This window comes from Lytechinus variegatus, chromosome 4 (assembly GCF_018143015.1).
Source record: "Lytechinus variegatus isolate NC3 chromosome 4, Lvar_3.0, whole genome shotgun sequence".
Classification (NCBI taxonomy): Eukaryota; Metazoa; Echinodermata; class Echinoidea; order Temnopleuroida; family Toxopneustidae; genus Lytechinus; species Lytechinus variegatus.
Genome location: NC_054743.1, coordinates 19,436,072 through 19,452,275, shown reverse-complemented (window position 1 = coordinate 19,452,275; position 16,204 = coordinate 19,436,072).

Here is a 16,204-nt window from a genome sequence, read left to right as displayed (position 1 = left end):
ACAAGACCCAAATATTGTTGTTTTCTATAGTAAACATGATATTCAATTTTGTAGAAATACCTCCTAGTTCATCATGCAAGTACTCCTAAAAAAGGAATCTATTTTGGAAAAGTGGAGTTTGGATGGGGGAATGACGAGAAGTCCAACGGAAGAGATTGAGTTAAAATTGAAAGGGGATAGATGAGGAAGGAGAGGGAAACACACACACACACGCGCATACGCACACATACCACACTGTAAAAACTGCGATGCTAAAACTGACACCAACTGGTGTTAATAGAGGACCACACCCTGATGTGTTAAAATTACACCCTAGAGATTAAACATAACACAAAAGAGTGTAAATGTAACAACAAAAGGTGTTGTAATAACACCTATATGTGTTAAACTAACACCACCAATTTAACACCGGTGTAAAATAACTGGTGTGGTCCTCTATGTACACCGGTTAACACCACAGTTTTTGCTGTGCACCTACCGTGGAGAGCAGCCACTTTTACTAGGACAAGCACTCATCGCTGCTGAGACTCCTCATCTTAAAGGTCAAGTCCACCTCAGAAAAATGTTGATTTGAATCAATAGAGAAATATCAGACAAGCAAAATGCTGAAGATTTCATCAAAATCGGATGTTATGACATTTCAAAATTTGGCTTATTTTTAACAAAATAGTTATATGAACAAGCCAGTTACATCCAAATGAGAGAGTTGATGATGTCACTCACTCACTCTTTTGTTTTTTATTGTTTGAATTATACAATATTTCAATTTTTACGAATTTGACGATTAGGACCTCCTTGCCTGAAGCACAAAATGTTAAAATAATGGAATTCCACGTGTTCAGGGAGGAATGAAACTTCATTTCACATGACAATGACGAGAAAATCAAAATATTTCATATTTCAAACAATAAAAAACAAAAGAAATAGTGAGTGAATGACATCATCGACTCTCTCATTTGGATGTAGCTGGCTCGTTCATATAACTGTTTTTGTGAAATGAAGCGAGATTTTGAAATGTCATAACTTTCTTATTTTACATCCGATTTTGATGAAATTTTCAGTGTTATGCTTGTTGAATTTTTCTCTTTTTATTCAAATCAAGTTTTTGTTGGGGTGGACTTGTCCTTTAACTTAACTTCTGCTTCAAATCATCACATTTCATCTGGTTCACAGTCCTATGAGAACTTATCAACTTCTCTTCATTCCATCATCCAGACCTTATACTCCTACCTTGTCTTTAACATCGTGCAAAATTTCATAGATCGTATTATGAAATTCGATAGGTTGATAAATTTTCTATCAAGGTATGAACCATTTCATCCTTTATTCGTTCAAATCGAACTTCACATCTTTGTCTCAAAATGTACATGTACAGTGTTAAAAATATTTTAAACAACAATGTTTACTATGTGAATTGCATAGTAGTTTTTTTTTTAACATTTTAAACAAGTACTTAAAATCTTGAACAACATAGCTAAAATTAGAATATTCGATTGACAATTAAACATGGTTATTAAAGATTTTAAACACTGGTTTAAACTGTTTAAACACCTACTGTGCGATTCACATTGTAAAAAGTGTTGTTTAAATTTTTAACAGTGTAGAACATATGTTATTTTGTGTGTGGACGGGGTCTTGTATTCTTCCAAAGATGGATCATCGTAATTAATATGCATTTCAGATGAACATTTGAATAAAGGGAAAGAGGGAAAGACTCAATTAGAAAAAAATAAGCAACCCTCCCATCCCCCACCGCCTTCCACACACACATACACAGTTCACTCCCCCAGCTCGGTGGAGACGTTTCAGTCCATTGCAAAACATCATTCTCACCCACACACACACACACACACACACACACCAAACCGACCCACTGTAACGCTCGTATTCCTTTTTTATTCGCTCTCTATTATCTCTCTCGCTATTTATACTTCAGCCAGTGCCCCCAAAGTTAACTGGAGCAGCAGCGGTGATCAAGTTTCTCGTGTAACTAATGAAGTCCCCATAAAGTCCGAAAAAGGGGACTCCCTTTTGGTCATCTCGTTCTTGAACACAATGAAAATAATATTATTGTTATTTGATTTCCATTTTCTTCTTTGTAAGCGAACCCTATCATGCTAATAGGGGCGTGTGGCTTTGCACGCTCTCACACTCACTAGTTCTCAGGCTATTTGAAATTATTTTGTTCAATCTCACTATCTTTCTCTTTTACATCTCCCTTATGTCAAGTTGTCCAATGCTCAACCTATGTCACTCACATTTAAGATAGTTTTGCATGTCTCTCTTCCTCTTTTTTCTCTTGGATTCTTTCGCAATCTGACATATTTTTTTTCAATTGTTTCCCCTCATAATTATAAACACATTAACTACCTGAGACAATCAGGTTAAATGAATAGTTGTAATGTTCAGGTTTGTCTCCAGATTTTATTACAAGCATGAATGATGCATAATCGTGATGAAAAGGTGTGTGTTGTGATTGCCGACTGATATTTAAACGGACATGATTTTTTTTAATACTAAAGCCCAGCGACACCACGATTGACTATTTCATCATACATGTAGAAAACGCCAGTATATATATTTTTTAATGAGGACCATTCATGGTCTAGTCATAAAGTTGAAATATTGTAAACCAGGGAAGGATCCTGTGTTTTTCAAATGTAATAACGCCCAAAAATGTAATAACACTTTACCCACAAATGTAATAATTTCACTCACAAATGTAATAATGCACTTTTCCCACAAATGTAATAATTTTTGATCGCCCTCAAATGTAATAATGACTATATCCACAAATGTAATAAATTTGAAGGGATTTTTGGCGAATCCGTTCTAAACTAAAATCCTATAGTAATGCGTTCATATAGCACAAATTGCAACGTCTTTTTCCAGACCAGGTTGTTTCAAAAACTATTATATAAGTCCAAAGTCTTTTTTACAGACCAGGTTGTTTGAAAAATTATTATATAAGTCTAAAGTCTTTTTCCAGACCCGGTTATTTCAAAAACTGTAATATAAGTCCAAACTAAGATACGATAATGATATTCCAGTGGAATGAAAATGAGAATCGAGCGTAGTCTTTTCTCCAGACCCAGTTAATCAAGACCGGTATAATTAATGTCTTTGTTGTTGTTTCAACTTATATGGCTTATCTTGTGAATATATGCGATAAGAGTAAATTGAGAATCAAGCGTAGTCTTTTCTCCAGACCTGGTTACTTAAAACAAATAACTAAAACCCTAATGTTTTAATTTAGCACAAAAGTGCAGTCTTTTTTCCAGAGCCTGTTAATTAAAAAAATACAATATAAGTCTAAACTAAGATACAATAACGATATTCCGGTAAATTGCCAATTCGTCTACTGTCATCCCGTCCACTCACCACATGGTCTACATTCATTTCGTCTAATGCCATTTCGTCCATCAACATTTCGTCTACCACCCATTTCGTCCAATCACCATTTCGTCTAATAGCCATTTAGTCTAATAGCCAGATAGTCTATAGCCAATTCGTCTACAACCATTTCGTCTACCAACCATTTCGTCTAAATCCATTTGGTCTAATGCCAAATCGACCATTAACCAGTTAGTCCACCGTTCATTTGGTCCAATAGCCATGTCGACTAATTTCAGTTGGTCCAATATCCACATCGTCTACTTATCAACTCGTCCAATTGCCATTTCGTCTAATAGTCATTTCGTCCATCAACCATTAGGTCCAATAATCAGTTCGTCTACCAACCAAATCGTCTACTAACCATTTCGTCCAATTCCCAAATCGTCCAATAGCCATTTAGTCTAATAGCCATTCGGTCCAATAGCCATTTCGTCTAATACAAATAATTTGCGTTATCCGAGGAGGGGAGCGAAATGACTTTAATACCTTGAAATTATTGATGATATTAGTTTTAAAAAAACCTTAAAAACTATGATGATAACTACTATCGCAAGGGTCGATTCAGTGGGTACAGCAATTCAGGCACCCCCACCCCCCCCTAAAACGCACACACACACACATATAAAAGGGGGAACTAAGATGGGGAAAATGGAAAAGGGTCCTTTTATTTTAATTTGTCGCTCAATTTTTATTTAAAAAAAAGAAAGGAGAATATTGTATTCCGATATCAAAATACGATAAACAGATGAAAGACAATATAGCCTTTTAAAGAAATATTATTGATCAATATACCCCACCCCCCAAAAAAGAGCTCTTCCCGATCTGTCCTATCTTCTTTCCCTGTACTATCCTCTCCCTTTTTGTTCGTTTCCCGTCGCTAGAAACCCGCCTGCGCCTAAAATAAATGTAGGCCTAGTAGTATTGACAATAACGATGAGTATAATGTTTGTGATATACTCATGCTGTAGCAATTAATGGATATAATGATAAGAATGATAAGAATGATAATCATCATAATGATACTAATAAACAATAATAATAATAATAAAATTCACAATAATTCTACTAATAATAATAATTATGATGATCATATCACTAATATTAACAAAAATGATATTAATAAGGATAATCATAATAGAAATAATATACATAATTAAAATAATTACTACTACGTAGGCGCGGATCCAGGAGTTTACAGGAAGGGGGGGGGGGTATTGAAATCACTAGAGTAGATTTTTGGTCGCGAGTATATAGGCCTGCCGGGTATAATTATAACACATCCCTTTTGCGGATCTAGCTTTTGCTAATGGGGGCAGGGGGGGGGGGGGCTGTTGCTCGAAATATGTTCATTCATTTATATATTCCCCTGTCTGCGGATCGAAGAGGGTTTTTCCGTGTTTTTTTTTTTTTTTTTTTTTTGCTTGCGCGAGCTGATCTTTTTTTTATAAACATTTTATTTCATGTAGGCCCACTATTATTTTACACATAAAATCGTAAGTCTTGACACTGTTTGAAATCCTGAACATTTCTGTAGATTAATAACTAATGCGAGGATTGCAAGCGCGCAGCGCGAGCTGAGAATTTTCCATATACTGACATGAAACAGGGGCGTTTTAAGGACTGCGTTTAGGAATTCTTGAAGATACATATTTTACTTTTGTAAATGCAACATCACAGTGCGAGCTGAAATTTTCCTATATTCAGACCTCAAAACGGGGCACTTTAATCACTTTTTGTAAATTTGTACATAATACACATCTAAATAAACAATGCGAGCGCGGGTCGAAATTTGTGATATTCTGACATGAAAAATGACGTTTTAAGGACTGTTTGTAAGCATTCATAAAGTGGATACATAGGCATTTCGAGGAGGGCAAAAGCGTCCGCCCCTCCTTATTGACGGCCCCAAAATAAGAGAAAAGGGTGGGGGAGAAAAAAAGAGAAAAAAGGGAAGGAGGGAAAAGAAAACGGGGAATGAGACGAGAAAAAGCTCAATGAAGGAATTAGACATTGACAATCCACGTCACTATATATATCCAGTTTAGAAATGAATATACAAACATGTGCACGGCGAGTTAAAAAAAAAAGATAATTCAGGACACTTTGAACACTCCCTGTAATACAGGATACATAATTATCTTAAAATGAACAATTACTGCAATTATTGCCGAAAATGTTGGTTAATTGACATAAAGAAGTAACTAGTGCAGCATAGTAGACCAGTATGCGTATTAGACGAAATGAATATTAGACGAAATGGTGATTAGCCAAAATGGCAATTGGACATATTGGTTATTAGACCAAATGGCAATTAGACCAAATGATTGTTAGTCGAAATGAGTTTAGACCAAGTGATAGTAAACCAAATGCAGTTAGACCAAATGGAACATGGACGAAATGAAAGTAGACCAAGTGGTTATTAGACCATTTGCCTTTAGACCATTTGGCTATTAGACCAAATGGGAATAGACGTAATGATAGTGGACAAAGTGGCTATTGGACCAATTGGCAAAAAAATACCATTAGACCAAATGGCTATTAGACCAAATGATAATAGACGAAATGTCTATTAGACGAAATGGCTATTAGACGAAATGGTGATTGGATGAAATGGTAATTGGACCATGTGGATAGTGGACCAGCTGATGGTAGACGAAATGATATTAGACCATGTGGGTAGTGGACAAAATGGCAGTGGACGAAATGGCAATAAACCGATATTCCAGTGGAATAAAAATGAGAATCGAGCTAAGTCTTTTCTCCAGACCCAGTTAATTAAGACTGGTGGAATTACTGTCTTTGTTGTTGTTTCAACTTACACGGCTTATATTGTGGATATATGCGCTAAGAGTAAATTGAGAATCAAGCGTAGTATTTTCTCCAGACCCGGTTACTTAAAACTAAAAACTAAACCCTATAGTAATGCGTTCATATAGCACAAAAGTGCAAAGTCTTTTTTCCAGACCCGGTTAATTCAAAAATTGAAATGTAAGTCCAAAGTCTTTTTTCCAGACCCAGTTGTTAAACAAATTATACGATATGTCCAAAGTCTTTTTTCAGACCCGGGTATTTCAAAAATTATAATATAAGTCCAAACTAAGATACGATAATGATATTCCAGTGGAATAAAAATGAGAATCGAGCTTAGTCTTTTTTCCAGACCCAGTTAATGAAGACTGGTGGAATTAATGTCTGTAGTTGTTTCAACTTATTTGGTGTATTATTGTGAATATATGCGCTAAGAGTAAATTAAGAATCCAGCGTTATCTTGTCCTGGTTACTTAACACTAACAAGTGGAATGCCTCTGGCCGTCTCACCTGCATCATGGCGGTTCAATATAGCAGCAGTGCTGACTTTGAATACTACTCTAACTCGCACAAGATGTTCAGTGATACATGGTTACTCTTATGTCCACTTTTTATGAACTAGACCAATAAACTTACAGAGATATGATGGTTATTGAACAAAAACCCCAACATGGCCAAAGTTCATTGACCTTTGACCTTGATCATGTGACCTGAAACTCGAACAGGATGTTCAGTGATACTTGATTACTCTTATGTACAAGTTTCATGAATCAGATCATTAAACTTTCAAAGTTATGATGGTAATTCAACAGATACACCCAATTCGGCCAAAGTTCATTGACCTTTGACCTTGGTCATGTGACCTGAAACGCGCACAGGATGTTCAGTGATACTTGATTACTCTAATGTCCAAGTTTAATGAACTAGACCAATAAACTTTCAAAGTTATGATGGTAATTCAACAGATACCCCCGATTCGGCCAAAGTTCATTGACCCTAAATGACCTTTGACCTTAATCATGAGACCTGAAACTTTCACAAAATGTTCAGTGATGCTTGATTACTATTATGTCCAAGTTTCATGAATCAGATCCATAAACTTTGGCCGAATGATGGGAATTCAACAGATATCCCAAATTCGGCCAAAGTTCATTGACCCTAAATGACCTTTGACCTTGGTCATGTGACATGAAACTCTAATAGGATGTTCAGTAATACTTGATTAACCTTATGGCCAAGTTTTATTAACTAGGTCCATATACTTTCTAAGTTATGACGTCATTTCAAAAACTTAACCTCAGGTTAAGATTTGATGTTGACGCCGCCGCCGCCGCCGTCGCCGTCGGAAAAGCGGCGCCTATAGTCTCACTCTGCTTCGCAGGTGAGACAAAAACTAAACCCCATGGTAAGCGTTCATGTAGCACACAGATGCAAAATCTTTTCTCGCGACCCGGTTACTTAAAACTAAAAACTAAACCCTATATTATTGCATTCATATAGTGCAAAGACATTTCTCCGGGTCATTTAAAACATTCATCAAATCTTTTAAAAAAGACCGCACAATCTATTGATGTTGAATAAAATGAAAATAAAGTGTAGACATTCATCCAGACCAGATTATTTCAAAATAAGAAATGATCATGGGTGTCGATCACGGGGGGATGGGGGGGATATATCCCCCCCAATATTTCAAGTGGGGGGATGGCCTGTATTATCATCCCCCCCAATAATTTAGGGTAGAAAAATTATAATAATGATGATGAAAAATGAAAAGTTTGATCATGATGATTATAGTATGCCATCAATCAGTTTGTTTCCCTCGCAATTTGTGTATATTGTTATTGAATAAAAACATTCTTTTTCAGGACTATTAAACAGATGGGTGGAGGTTCAAGATGAAAAAGAATGAAATGTTTATATATCTGATATTTTTTAACACATGACATAAAAGGACCCCAACGAAAATCAACTTTTGTTGATAGGGTGTTCCATCCCAACAGTGGTGAATAAATTAATTTAAATAAATCATTAACTCAAAAGGGTGGAAAAATAAGCGGGAGTAAAAGGGTGGCAAGTTAAATAAAGGAATGACGGTAAGCCCGATGGCGCACGAGAAGCCACACATGTTGTAATTTGTGCTAGTTTTAATTGGTCCGAATCTGCATTTTATCATCATGCATTAAGAAGAATAAAGATATTGCCAGTCAGGATAGATTTAAAGTGATCGGTTAACATTGGTTTGACTTTTAAAAAATCTGAGCTAGAAGGTCACACTTGTCACCTGCGTTTGTGATATGTTACAAAAATGAAGCCCAGAAAAATTGCGTTCGAAAATAACTATTTAGTGCTTCAAAAATTGAAATATAAAGTGACCAGAAACACCATCTTAATTTCATCCCATACACTTATGTGTACTATTTAGGCGTCTATAAGACGCCTATTTACAAAATCTGGGTTTGCCTTGTAGTTTTAGCTTTTCATTCTCAATAATAGTTGTTTTCAGGGTTTATTAGTTCTAATGCATGCACTTGTACACATGTTTCATCTTGGTTTGAGAATTTTTTAAATCGGCTGCTCACAAAGTTAAACAATACCTTTAAGAGAGAAGTTGTATACACATAGGCGTCGATCCTGGTGGGGGGCAGGGGGTGATCGCCCCACCAATGAAAATATTGGGGGGCAAACATATCGTTTTGCCCCCCCCCCATAATTCCGCATGTGCAACTAAAAAATAAAATAGGATTGTAATGCTACACTGAAATCAGCAAGCGAGATTGAGATACCAACTCGATTTTGATTTAAAATCGTGCTCAAAATGTCTGCTTTTAAGGTTGGAATATAAAAATTTTCAGCTCGCGCTTCGCGCTCGCATCATTTACCAAAAACCCATACTTTTCATGATTATATAGGTGAATATAATGTCCCGTTTTCAATTCTAAACCTCAAAAGAACTTTGATTTTGCAATAATCTTTTGTTGGATATATATCTTCCATTAAAGTGTCCTTTTTTCCAGATAAAAATATCAAAATTTTCAGCTCGCGCTCGCATCTATTGTTCTTCTAGATACCCATCTTAATCATTGGTACCAAAAATGCTTAAAATATCAAGCTTTCAGGTCAGAATATAAAGACATTTCAGCTCGCTCTCTAGTGAGATACATGCATCGACCCTCCTCATGAGTTACTACAAACAAACCTAAACAGGTACATTTTTCCTGTTTTCATGACGTACTAAAAAAATTTTGCTCGCGCTTCGCGCTCGCATTGTTGGTGAAGGTGAGGTATGTGTCTCTTTCTCATATATATATATATATATATATATATATATATATATATATATATATATTGTGATCGAGCGCCTTTGGAACGTTGATTCATAATTTTGGCCCTCCCCCCCATCTGAAAAATGGATCGACGCCCCTGTGTATACATCATGCTCAATAAACAGATCACTATGTACATGATCCAGTCAATTTTTGCCATTTTTTTCTTGGTATGAGTTTAGAATAGGCTTACTTGTAACACAAATTGAATTTTCAAAAAAAATTATACAAGTATAGTACACTACAACAAGGAAGGAATTTCCAAGAACACCATGCATATCAACCACTCCCAAATGTCCTAACTTGTGATTTTAGTGGGGGTAATGTTGAAATATCCCCATCCACAAGAACATTTGTGTCAATCATCCCCCCCAACCAAGAATACCGATCGACACCCATGGACATGATTGAAAAAAAGATCCTCCACTCTTGGTAATATTGAATTCCTTGAAAATATAGCATAGTCTTTCCTCCAAACCCAGTTATTCAAAATTGTGAATTACATGTACATTTTCAAAAGAGTATAAAGACCCCATAATCTTATTAATGCTGGATAACATGGACATATACATGTAGCGTAGTCTTTCAGCCCGACCCAGTTTTATTTTCAAAATTACGCTAATAGTAATAATTAAAAATCAAAATCTAAGACCAAACAATCCTCCAACCAAAGAAATGTTTTAATAAGAAGTTTAGAGCGTTGTCTTTAGTCCAGACCTAGTCATTAAACAAAAACGCAAAAATCTTCTAACATATTAAGACCATATCATATTCTTATTCTTGTGGAATAACGCGAGTTTTAAAACGTACTCTTTTCTCCAGACCCGGCTATTTAAAAAATGAATTTACAAAACTTCAAATCTAAGACCAATCTTCCAAAGTTACACCCAGTAAAGAAATATGTCTTTACCCCACACCCAGTTTTTTAATAATACTAAGACCCCAACAAAACATTGCAATAATGCATGGGTAAAGCAAACATCCTTCCTCCAGACTTGGTTATTATTTGAAAAAAATGAAATAGTTTTTACAAATATTCTAAAACGAAGACCCAATAATCTGATTACTGTGGAATAACACGAAGACCAAAAAAATCAATAAAACCCAACCCCCAAAAACGAATCTAAGAACCAACAATCCTCCAAATTAAGACCATGCATGTAGAAAAGCACATGTTTAGAGCGTTGTCTTTATTCCAGACCCAGTCATTTAAAAATGATTTAAACAATCTTAAAAACATAAGACTTTGTCATATTCTTATTCTTATGGAATAAGACGAGTATTATGCTTAGTTCTTCTTCAAGACCCGGTTATTTAAAAGATAAACAAATATTGAAAAAAAAAATCACAGCTAAGACCAATCTTCAAAATTAAACCCAGTATAAATGCTTGGGCTTAGAGTAATATCTTTACCCTTCATTCAGTTCTCTTAAAATGCAAATTAAGCGAAACCTTAATCTTAAAACTTAGACCCCAACATCTCCCAAACTATAAAACCTTCGTGATAACGCATACTTAATTTGACCAGACCAGCTTATTAAAAAAAATAGAACAACAAAACAAACATTTAAAATTAAAACCCTCTTCCAGCCTAACATCCTGTAATATATAATGTATTTAAACATTCACTTTTTCTTCCAGGCAAAGAAATTTATAATCAATAAAAACCAACAAAACTTAGAGCCCGGGGAGCATTTCATGAAAGGAGTTGTCTGACGTTTAATCCGACAAGTCCCATTTTATCCGACACTAACCATGGAAGCACTGCATCTTAGCCAATCAACATCAAGGTCGGACATAAATGTTGATGAAATACTCCCACAATCATCTTATTCATGTTGAACAGGCACGAGAATAAGATTGAGTCTTAGCTATGAAGATTTCATTTATCTTATATTTGAAAATGAAAAGGTCTGGAATAAAGAAAACTCTCTAAATTTTTATTTATTGAAGGTTATTAGTTTGAAGGATAGTTGAGTTTTAGATTCTGTTGTTCTTTTTTAAAATAACTTTTGTTATTTTGAAATAATTCGGTCTGGAGAAAGACTACACCATATTTGCATGCTATTCAATGTTGATAGGATTACAGGGTCTTGTTTTGTTGTTGGTTGTTGTTGTGTTTTTTTATGATTTGTATAACTGGGTCTGGAGGAAAGACCACGCTATATTTCCATGTTACTCAACATAAATAGGATCGCGGGTCTTTGTTTGCTATTCTTTTTTTTATTATTACTAATTTATTATTATTATTCATCATGTAATTTTAAAAGATCTGGGTCTGGATGAAAGACTATGCTATATTTCCATGTTATTAAACATTAATGAGAGAGTTGGGTTACTTTTTGCCTAATTCCACCAGTTTTAAATAACTGGGTGTGGAGAAAAGACTATGCTCGATTCTCATTTTTATTCCACTAGAATATCATTATCGTATGTTAGTTTGGACCTATTAGTCCGGCAGCCCAGGAGGTTTATTCAACCGAAAGCCGGACAAGCAAATGACCCCATAGCTGGATAGCATGGACCCTGAAGTTTACAAAAATGCATTGCTGCCGGGTTCTATGCGTGGTCTTCCCTCCGAAATGACGTAATATATGACGTCACTACAAAATGGCCCTATTTCACCATTTTTCAGACATTGTACACATAGCATGAAGTCAAGGGAGAATATCTCAGCCAAATCATGCTTGTTTTGTATGAAACTTTCAAAATATATTGTTCAAGTAGTGCACAAGAGATATGCAAAATTTCACGAACAGAAATTATTGTTTACATATGCAAATTACGTAATGAAATTTGCATATCATTAGTTTTGGAGATTTCTCGCATAAAAATTGTCGAAAATCGATTCAGAAATTTATTTTCTTTTTTATTGTACTTTATTTGATATATTTCCTCTCAAGCATAATATCATTCTCTTCATCTATATCTTTACTTTAAGAAAATATATAAAAGTAATTGAAAATGACATTATAGACTGTGATTTCAGCCCCCTTTTCAATATGGTGCGCACATAGAAATCGTGCGTTTTTGGCCCATTTTCACCATATAGCTGAGGTGTGCGAACGATATGCCTACTTTATTGATGTTTCCTGCATTTTGCATGATATTAAATCTTCCAAACAACATATTTTCCTCTTTATTATGTCTCTGCTGATAAATCAATGATTTCAGCAAAGATTGATTGCCCACTGGGCAGTCTATAGGCTACGTTTTCAGCCTAGTTTTCAACAACGAACCTATACCATGTATGCCTGCATCGTTGTAGTCGAGTCGGATAAGGGGTTCCTGTGTACCATCAAAATATTTTCACTCAACGTTTTGGTATTTGCCTTAAGTGTCTAGTTAATGAATCTTGATGTTCCCTTCCCAAAATCGTGTCCAACGGGGTTCAAAATTGATATCTTTGGCGGCCCTCTTGGACTTTTTTAAAATGAAAATCAATTATTTTCATATTTTATTGCACAAAGTCTGACAATGGACAATCTTGAATCAATACGCATTTCAATATGATTGGGATAGTATAAATCGATTGAATTCGTTCTCAGATAATATATTTTGAAATAAAATTTATCCCGAAATGGGCATGATTTTGGTAAAAAATTTGCATGTGCATTGATATCTATCTGTTCAATCATTAACATCAACCACTATTTCAAAATATCGGCATTCGACACGAAAGGGGATATGATATACCGATAATACTGAAACCCTTCATGGCAGTATGTCTTAATTTGCTTAGTTAAAGGGCAAATACCATTATTACTCGATATTGCGATAAAATGACACCAAAATGCAACCTCTGTAACAGTATATTTTTCTCTATTAGCTACATTATAAAGAAATGAGGGCGCAGCTAAGTCTACCCCCCCCCCCCTCTTTTTGGGACAGCTGGAATCCCCCCATCCTTTTTTCGTTTTTTGCCAATTTCTTGGAAAATTTCGACATTCTTGGAGTCTCATCGAAGTGAAAAGACGTTTCTGCTTTGCAGTAAAGTCAATTTTATTGTTGTTTAACCACTTAGGGATAAAAGAGTAGGGTTTTCTTTATCTGATAAATATAAAGAAGTGCTGGTACAGCAAAGACTTCCCCCTCTGAGAACTGCGGAAGTTACCCGATAATTAAACGTGTTTTGCCCATTAATGGGAAAATATGCTATTTTCGAGCCCCCATTGGGGCAAAAAGTGCTTTTGCTATTTAGTAAAGCCACGTTTATTATTTTTAAACTATATTGAGACGAAAGGGTAGAGTTTCCTCTATCTGCTACATATAAAGAGGTGTTGGCATGTTGGAACATACTCCCCTTAGGGGGTCGCCGAAATCACCTCCGCTTTTTTCATATTTTACCTATTTATGGGAAAATATGCTATTTTCGAGCCCCCCATTGAGGCAAAAGTGTTTCTGCTATGTAGTAAGGCCACATTTATTATTTTCAAACTATATGGAGGCGAAAGAGTAGAGTTTCTTCTATCGGCTACATATAAAGAAGTGCTGGTACAGTAAAGCCTACCTCCTCTGGGAACTGCCGAAGTGACCCGCCCCTTTTACGTAATTTGCGAATTCATGGGAAAATATGCTATTTTCGAGCCCCCATTGAAGCAAAAAGTGTTTCTGCTATGTAATAAAACCACTCTTTTTGCTTTTAAACTACATGGAGACAAAAGAGTAGAGTTTCCTCTATCTGCTACATAAAAAGAGGTGTTGGCATATTGGAACATACCCCCCTTAGGGGGCGCCGAAATCACCTACCCTTTTTCCATATTTTACCTATTTATAGGAAAATATGCTATTTTCGAGCCCCTATTGAGGCAAAAGTGTTTCTGCTATGTAGTAAGGCCACCTTTATTATTTTCAAACTATATGGAGGCAAAAGAGTAGAGTTTCCTCTATCGGCTACATATAAAGAAGTGCTGGTACAGTAAAGCCTACCCCCTCTGGGAACTGCCGAAGTTACCCGCCCCTTTTACGTAATTTGCGAATTCATGGGAAAATATGCTATTTTCGAGCCCCCATGGAGGCAAAATGTGTTTTTCTATGTAGTAAAACCACTTTTATTGCTTTTAAACTATATGGAGACAAAAGAGTAGAACTTCCTCTGTCTGCTACATATAAAGAGGTGTTGGAATATTGGAATATACCCCCCTTAAGGGGTCGCCGAAATCACCTACTCTATTTCATATTTTACCTATTTATGGGAAAATATGCTATTTTCGAGCCCCCATTGAGGCAAAAAGTGTTTCTGCTATGTAGTAAAACCACTCTTATTGCTTTTAAACTATATGGAGACAAAAGAGTAGAACTTCCTCTGTCTGCTACATATAAGGAGGTGTTGGCATATTGGAACATACCCCCCTTAGGGGGTCGCCGAAATCACCTCCCCTTTTTTCATATTTTACCTATTTATGGGAAAATATGCTATTTTCGAGCCCCCATTGAGGCACAAAGTGTTTCTGTTATGTAGTAAGGCCACCTTTATTATTTTCAAACTATATGGAGACGAAAGAGTAGAGTTTCCTCTATCGGCTACATATAAAGAAGTGCTGGTACAGTAAAGCCTACCCCCTCTGGGAACTGCCGAAGTTACCCGCCCCTTTTACGTAATTTGCGAATTCATGGGAAAATATGCTATTTTCGAGCCCCCATGGAGGCAAAAGGTGTTTTTGCTATGTAGTAAAACCACTCTTATTGCTTTTAAACTATATAGCGACAAAAGAGTAGAGTTTCTTCTATCTGCTACATATAAAGAGGTGTTGGCATATTGGAACATACCACCCTTAGGGGGTCACCAAAATCACCTTCCCTATTTCATATTTTAACTATTTATGGGAAAATATGCTATTTTCGAGCCCCCATTGAGACAAAAAGTGTTTCTGCTATATAGTGAAGCCAGTTTCATTATTTTGAAACTACGTGAAATTAAAGGAGTAGACTTTCTTCAATCTGCTGCTAATAAGTGGTTGCACAGCAAAGTCGATCCCCTTCGGGGTTCCGAAAGTCACCCACCCCTTTTCCATATTTTTTCCAATATGGGGAAAATCTTGGAGCCTCTGAAGAAGGTAGCAGTCGATGTGCCAGCACTTTTTTACATGTAGCTGACAGAAAAAATACCTCTTCTTTTATTTCCAAGTGGTTTCCAAAATCAAAGCTAGCTTTACTATATAGCAGAAATACCCTTTTGTCTGAATGGGGGCTCAAGCACTGCATTTTTTTTTACAATTATTGTAATGAAAATAGACATAAAAGTTGGAAAAGTTCGGCAGCCCATGAAGGGGGAAGGCTTCAGTGTGCTACCACATCTTTATATGTAACTGATAAAGAAGATCCTACTTTGTCATCTTTATGTGGTTACAAAACAAAAACAAGGGCTTTACCGCAAGGCAGAAACATTGTTTGCCTCAATGGTTCTCCAAAATGACGAATTTTCCGAGAAATTGGCAAGATACGAAAAAAAAGATTGGGTGACTTTGGCAGCCCCCTGACATGCCTGAAGGGTAGGCTTTACTATGCCCCAACTTCTTTATATGTAGCTGATAGAGAATAGCCTACTCTTTTGTCTCTAAGTGATTTAAAGGAAAAATTACATACTCAGCACGAAATGTCAAGCTATGGATAATGGTGTGGTACTGTATGTAACATTTTACTGGTTCTTGTGGGACTATGCTTTAAGGTGCCCGAGA